The sequence below is a fragment of the Montipora foliosa genome, chromosome 11 (assembly GCF_036669935.1).
Source record: "Montipora foliosa isolate CH-2021 chromosome 11, ASM3666993v2, whole genome shotgun sequence".
In the NCBI taxonomy this organism is placed as follows: Eukaryota; Metazoa; Cnidaria; class Anthozoa; order Scleractinia; family Acroporidae; genus Montipora; species Montipora foliosa.
Genome location: NC_090879.1, coordinates 54,401,581 through 54,409,460, shown reverse-complemented (window position 1 = coordinate 54,409,460; position 7,880 = coordinate 54,401,581). Strand labels below are relative to the sequence as shown.

The 7,880-nt window shown below is 41.3% G+C and overlaps 1 pseudogene; it reads left to right on the top strand.

Annotated features, from left to right (window-relative positions):
• Nucleotides 1-964: 964 nt before the first annotated feature.
• Nucleotides 965-7,603, top strand: LOC137977430 (uncharacterized; annotated as a pseudogene).
• The last annotated feature ends 277 nt before the right edge of the window (nt 7,604-7,880 follow it).

The following is a 7,880-nucleotide window of genomic DNA, read 5'->3' as shown; positions in this document are numbered from 1 at the left end:
CCTTGGATTGTAGACGATTAGAAAAAGACTTAGCAAGTCCACAGCGTGATGTCCGTAGAGAGATTCAGAAAAGCGATACCTCAACCCAGACTCAAGAGAGAAGCCTACAAAGAGCAAAGACTGGCACGAGTTAGATGATTTCAAAAACAAGATGGAGCCCACGATTGATCGAGCGAGGGAAAACAGACGTAAACAGTGAGTAAAAACCGATTTTAATTGTGCTCCGTAGTATGAATTACATTTTTTTTTCCAAATTTCAAAATTTTTGATGGCTCGCACATATGACTTGCATGGCTCGCATGACTCGCATGACTCGCGTGGCTCGCTGGCTCGCAGATTGTCATTACCCAGTTAACAAGGATCATGTCGCTTCCACAAACAGAACATAACCGAGATTTGGGCAGCAAACCTTCCCCCATTAACCACTGAATAAGTCTGTCTTTATCGTTCAGTACAACAATCAGGTCATCGTAACTCCATTTTTTCTCCTTTCTCTCATCTCGCGCATAACTGCCCTTTGCCATTCCACATTGTATCTCTTGATCTTTGTTTAGGGGTCCAGGTGGAGTTTGTGTCCCAGTGCTGGTTTGACGTGGTTTTTTCGCTCCTATTGACACTTGCGTCCCCTTTTCGTTCATTTTGTTGCTGGAAACTACAAAACTACAGATTCTGCTGACTGAATAGCTTATTCAACTACCCGGTAACGTTATGAAAAGACGCTTGTAAATCTCTCATCATTCCACTTACTATTTTAACACCCGCGAATTAACCAAGTAAATGCTAATTGAAGAGTCAGTAGTTATTTCTTTAACCACGCGCCTTTCCATTCGTTTATTCAAACCATTCAAGTCAATCCAAAGAACAGCCAGCCACACAGCAACAAAAAACAACAGAAATTTTTAACAATATGTCTAACTACCTGTTTTAATTTTAAAAGCCGCCTCCCTCTGTCTGTCATAAAGATATGATATGTTATTTAATGTAAGAAGGAAATGTAAGGACAAATCAAAACTATAAATGCATATTAATAAATATTCTGCACTTTTCTGTACATGCTTTTCAAAGCGCCATTTCACTTTCACTTCTTTCGCATCAGTGATCGTGAGTGCCATGTTGGTGGACGAAACCAAAAGATCTCTCATTAGCTGCTTGTGTTCGTCCACCAGCAATTGTACATTGCAGCATTGTTATCTATGTCTGTAGAGATTGGTTGCAAATCACCTATTGTGCCATGAAAACTTCTCACCTCAAAAAGGTTTCTCATGTTTTTAAACACATCCAGAATGTATACCATTTCCAAGCTTAACAAGCAAAACGAACAGACATGGGTGAATTTACAGCGGCGATTGAATTCTATACAATTTCCTTACAGCAAGCTCTTCACGAACGACGAAGTACACCATTTTGTTAAAAATAACGCTGTATCGGTTGGAAGCTCTGAAGGCTATTTTATTCCCACTTTGCTGACTACAACTGCCTTTATCCTTGCATGCAACGACGCCCGGGTTGACCCTTCCACCCACAGACAGCCTCTTAACCTGTTCACCATATTTGTTGGCTATCCAGGGACTGGTGAGTATAAAATATTTGGTTTTACCGTCCTTTTACCAACACTTTCCCATCTTTTTCCTCTGTTCGGCAACATCATACATGGCTTAGATTGAAATTTGGTTAGTCTTCCAAACCCACTCAGTCTCATTCTAAGTTAACCCTAATTTTTGTTAAGGCGGTTTCCATTTGTCTTAAACAAGACACTTTTTTGCTACACAGGAAAATCATATGCGATACAGCATGCAGCCCAACATCCCCTGGAAGCCTCGGACCTACAATGCAGGTCAAAAGTGTTGGGACACTTAGCGAGATACTACTGAAATAATCTCCCCCCACCCCCTCCCCCCCAAGCAATGTTGAGATTTGACACTACAACACAGATTTCAACAAAAATACTGTTTATCTGCATCTTCCAACATTGTTTGGGGGGGAGGGGGGTGGTACGCTCCAATTGTGACCCCAAAAAGCCAACTTTACTTGGAATACATGATTATTGGACAGGTGTCCCAACTACTTTTGACCTGCATTGTCTGAAAGTGAGTATTTGAAAGAGATCAGGTTTGTGGCCTATTGGTTGATGAAAAGCGGGGCTTCTTATGAGAACTCTTGTTTGGTAAGCAAGAAGAACATATTTGTGAACAATATACAAGGAATTTCAATTGCCGCACTTTTCGTATTGTCATATTAGAGTATGGATAAGGGAAAGGCGCAACAGGTGTCTATCAGGAAAAAGATAGACAAATGAATACCATGCAGATCAGTGAGTCGGGGTAAAAAATAACAACTTGCATGTTCACACTGTTGTAACGCTTAAGAAACGATGAGCTTTATTTCACTTTCAAAGAGTTCAAAACGTGGTGTTTTGTTTATTAAATCGGATATGCCATCCGCTGCCCACAAGGTCTGTTGTTTACATAGAAATCGTGTTATACTGTGAGCGCGTGGCTCTGAAAGCTCTTTAGAGTGTTGTCCTCAATGAGAAAATGGAGGCTTCAGAAAGCCAGAGAGTTGTTTACATTATAACGTACAGTCGCGCAGACACTGAAAAGTTCCGTAGAGAGATGTTTGGCGAAGCGATAATAGAGGCATGGAATAGCTTTAACGTTGAAATCTCTCACTGGGTGGTAAGCATGGAGGGTCATGCCACTACCGATGCCGATGGCGATCTCAACAAGTACCATTTTCACATGGCGGTAAAACTGAAGAAGAGAGGTAGATGGCTACAAGTAAAGAGATACTTAAGCCAAAAATCCCACATCGAAGTTCATTTCAGTGACCGCCACAATACATATTACAGCGCCTACAAGTATGTCACGAAATCAGACCTCGAAGCGGTTCATTCTGTGGGTCATCCAGACTTAACTACTTGTCCTCGAACGGAAAATGCAATCGCTTCTAACAAAAGAAAACGCAAACTAGGCGGGGTATCGAAGCAAAGAAAGATCAAAGATCCACGGCTAAGTGTTTTTGACGTTTGTAAACTAATTCAACAGAAGTCAATATCCACAAGGCTGGAGCCTGTATGTTTGGCGATGGTTCAAGAACGAGAAGGAAAACGCTGTCTGGCCGAGTTTATAGCAAACCGCGGGAATAAAGCGGTGGATTAAGCATTATCATTAGCGAAAGAATTTTCTCACGCTGAAGAGCAGTGTCTTCGCCTGAAGAAATCGCGAATACAGCTCTTACAAGAATCTAAAGATGCGCCATGCGTGGACGGTTGCGAAGGAAGGTGGTTTGTGGCGGCAAATGAGGTTCTCGACAACCAAGGAATAATCCCCTCGGTTTTCTGCAATGCAATTTATACAGCCCTGTCTAAAGGTCGAGGAAAATTTCGGAATATTTATTTGTATGGAACTGCCAATTCTGGAAAGACTTTTATGTTATCGCCATTGAAAATAATTTATAACACGTTCTGTAATCCAGCAACGGGCTCCTTCGCATGGGTTGGTGCGGAACAAGCAGAAGTCATTCTTTTGAATGACTTTCGGTGGAATCCAACAATAATCGCGTGGGCTGATCTTCTCCAGGCGCTAAAGGGCGATACAATCCATTTACCCGCACCAAAGAACTTTTGTTTAAGAGATATTGAACTAACGCGCGACACGCCTTTTTTTGCTACATCGGATGCCCCGATTGTTTTCATTAGAGCTGGTGCAATAGATCAGACAAACACAAAGATGATGGACATTAGATGGTCTTTTTTCCGGTTCTGGAAGCCCATTTCACAGAGTGAACAGCGAGAAATCGCGCCCTGTGGACATTGTTTTGCACGATTCATTCTAGAGAATTCTAGCAATGTTTACATTGCTGACTGACGGCGACATGATGCTCGCGACAATACTCAGTAACGTTTGCATTCATTTCGCATCAATGAAGAACAGTGTTTAAAAATAAACTATGGCCGGCTACTCTTGTTGAGTATATAAAAACAATTGTTGTATAATGCGCTCCAAAGGAACGTGTCTGAATAGAGTTTACAACATTACTCAGTAAATTGAATGTTTTATATAAAGAGCTAATTAATAGCTTTCTTTTCTTGTGCTTTTACTGAGTACTGAGTTGAAAATGCGCAATAACTCATATAATGAAAGAAATAGTTTCTTCAAACTAAAGAAAACATACATACTTTCTAAATTTGTGTTCATTTAATGTCAAATACGTTTTCAGTTTGCATAAATCTCCACTATTTAAAGTGAGTATTGTAGTGAGTAATGTTCAGTTCTTTACGTCAACAAAATGCAAATGTCACGCATGTGATAAACTTCTCGTTTTCACGAGTTTTACAAAGTGACAATTACAATTTACACAAGCATTTTCCTCAGATAGCATGAAAATGAAGTTACACTTTACACGCTTTAGAAATTCACAGAATATACTGAAGTGTAAATAATAAAGCATGTTCAGTTTTCACAGTTCCGCATTGCGTGATTAATATTTGGTTCTACCGCCTTTAGAGGCAAGGATAGCTTCTATCCTTTTGTTCAAACTGGCAATTGTGTTATCTATAGTTTCAGTACAAATACAATCAAAAGCTCTTAAAACTCTAGCTTGAAATTCCTCAAACGACTCCCTTGTGATATTTCTAGATATTGCTTCGGATTCTAAATATCTCTTTACAAGATGAAATATGTTCTCGATAGGATTTAGGTCCGGTGAACGCGGAGGGATTTCCTGAAATTCAGCCTCTATCTCTTCTAACGCATCCCTAGCTAACCTGCTTGTTTGCGACGGGTCGTTATCCATAACAAATAAACGTCTTCCATCTGTTTTGGGACCAGCTTGCGCAAACGTAATGTTGAAATGTTCCCTTGTGAAGTTTCGAAAAAAATCACCGGTCATTTTTTCGTACGGCACTTTTAGAATAACTCCTTTCCCGTATGCTATCGCCACCACAACATGCAATCTTCTCCCTCCGGCCAACTCTTTCGAACCCTTCGCGGTTACCTCAAGGCCTTCGTCTTTCCTACGCCATACCCTTGATCTGTTCGAGGCTGCGCCGCTCTGTGGATTATACTTATGCACGAAAGATACACCATCCAAATAAAACGAAACTTCGTTAGTCCAGAATTCAGAATTTCTTGCCACCTCCCGCTTCATTTTACGAGCAAATTTCACGCGCAACTTTTTATCGTTTTCAAGCAGAATCCCCTTTCTCCTAGCTGAAAAGTATGAGTACCCGAGCTCATTTAAATATCGAGAATATGTTCTTCTACTCGCTCTATCAAAATTAAGGCCACTCTCCTCCACTAACCCCTTGACTGTCACGTGGACATTCCTTTTCCGTAATTGTTTCATTGTACGGAGCAGTAATCTCAGATCCCGTTGGCTTAGTTGTCTTGGTCTCCCGGTTCTCGTGGAAGTTGAAGACTCTTTAACAGTTCCGGGAAGTTCTCCACTGCATATTCTCTGTACACTCGATTTTGAAATTCCACAATCTTGTGCGATTAATCGATACGAATAGTGACTGTATTTGTTTAAATACCACGCTAATGCTCTCTTCGATGCTAGTATTTGTTTTGTGAAAACCATATTCCACTTCTTTTCACGCTAAAACATTGACAGAACTAACACTCCAAACGTTTTCCAATAAACAGCGCAGTTTTAAGTCATTTCAAATGCATATACATAACGTCACACTAGTCAAAATTTCACTAGAACGCCGTCCGCGCGCATTCGTACACTCGTTTGGTCACGCCAAACATCGTTTATTACCGTCGCAAATTCCGTATTATAGTTATGCCAGAAACTTGGTATCTCTTGACCACGTTAACAGCACTTTTTCCCAACTAGTCGTTTTCAGACAATGCAGGTCAAAAGTGTTGGGACACTTAGCGAGATACTACTGAAATAATCTCCCCCCACCCCCTCCCCCCCAAGCAATGTTGAGATTTGACACTACAACACAGATTTCAACAAAAATACTGTTTATCTGCATCTTCCAACATTGTTTGGGGGGGAGGGGGGTGGTACGCTCCAATTGTGACCCCAAAAAGCCAACTTTACTTGGAATACATGATTATTGGACAGGTGTCCCAACTACTTTTGACCTGCATTGTAGCTTTAACTGTACTGAGCAAAACAACCTCGTCAGGTTTGGTCAAGCATCTGGCCTGGAACAAGAAAGCCATTCTCTTATCTCCGGAGGTGTTTGACGTACTCAACAAATTGATGAAGACGGACGAGGAAAACGCCACTGGAGACGTCCAACTACTTTGCAAACTGTTCTCTGGTGAGCACTGTTCGTATCACTACTCAACAGAAGACAGGAGAGTTATACCATCTAACACCGCTTTTAGCATCCTTGGCTCAACACAGTTGTTAAACGCCGCCAAGCTCATCGCGAAGATGGACCATGGCCACGGTTTAATCGACAGAATTTTATTTGCCACTTCTCTAGCTTTCAGGCCTACCCTTTCAGAAATGGAGGCTGCTAAAGACGACCTATCAACCGAAGTCATCAGCGATTTTGAGGAAGTCTTCCAGGCTATTAAGAATATTGCCAACAATACAGTATACACCTTTGAAGATGATGCAATCTCCCTTTTACGAGAAACTATTGACCAGTTTATCGCAGAGGTAAATGAAGCAATTCAAGAGGGCAAAGTGCCTCTCAAAATCCAAGACACCAGAACTTGTCCCCTGCCTAGCTGCAGCCTTACATGTCTTTAATCACGTAATGGCCGAACTGCTCGCTGGCGTCCCTTCCACTGAACCTCCAACCAAAATTAGCAAGTCGAAGCTGGAGAATGCCACAGACTTCCTTCACCATCTTGAGGGACAGAAGGGAATCTTATGTGAGGTAAAACAACAGAAGTTGATTTTAAAGGCAACAGATTCCTCTAATAAGTCGCATTTTACCTACCTTTCCTTAAATGCTTTTTCTATCCAGTGCATGTTTACTGCGTCGTTGTTTACAGTGAACCTATACATTTTATATAGCAAAGTTTGTAACTTTTACTCCGCTGCATTGTGTTTCGAACTGAATTTATTATATTTGACCCCCTAACTAGATGATAATTAATTCCTTAAACCATAGCGAATTTGACATTGAAGTAGCGAACTCGTTGTAAAACACTACTTGAATCTTGACTTCGCTATCCAACCCGTTTCTTACATGCTTTAATTCTTGTGTGATTCCCTCTCGTTTTCCTCTAGTCCCTTAAAGAAATCACCAATTATGTTTGCGATAAAATGATCGAACAACCAACGAGCGATTCAGTTAAGGAGAGCATCCTTTTGTCACCTGAACCAGCCGTAACGTACAGAGCCTTTAAGCATGGAAAGAGAACCTCTCGAACAATCGCTGAGGCAGAGTATCACGGAGCGCGCCACAGAATCCTTGCAGGCGGATGGGTTTGGAAGAATAGAGCAATTCCGTGTTCCAAGGGCCAGAGCGACAAGCAAAGTCTTTGTGAAGTCAAAACCCGACTTGTATCCAACCACAGCACCAGCAACATGTAATGAGTTTGACAGTGGTTTTACTAAACCAATTCACAGAGACATTACCCAGCCAATGGTTCATTACCTTCAGTCGAATAATTTCCTTCAGTAATTCAAGTCAAATATTTTTCATGTTAAAGCCAGCGACATAGACAAGCGCTGATATCCTACCCCCGCGTCTCCATAGATCTCGTGAGTAGCGTAAATGTTACCTCGCAAGTGCCAAATTTTCACGCGTTGTTGGATATCTCCCTCCCAACTGTGGTCATCAAAATTTGCATAAGAGCCATTACAACAAAAGTAATCAACAGCCACTTCATTTAGCAATGAATCGAAACAAGGACACTCAACATGTCATACACCTCGTTCTTTAATCCACAAATCCTAAA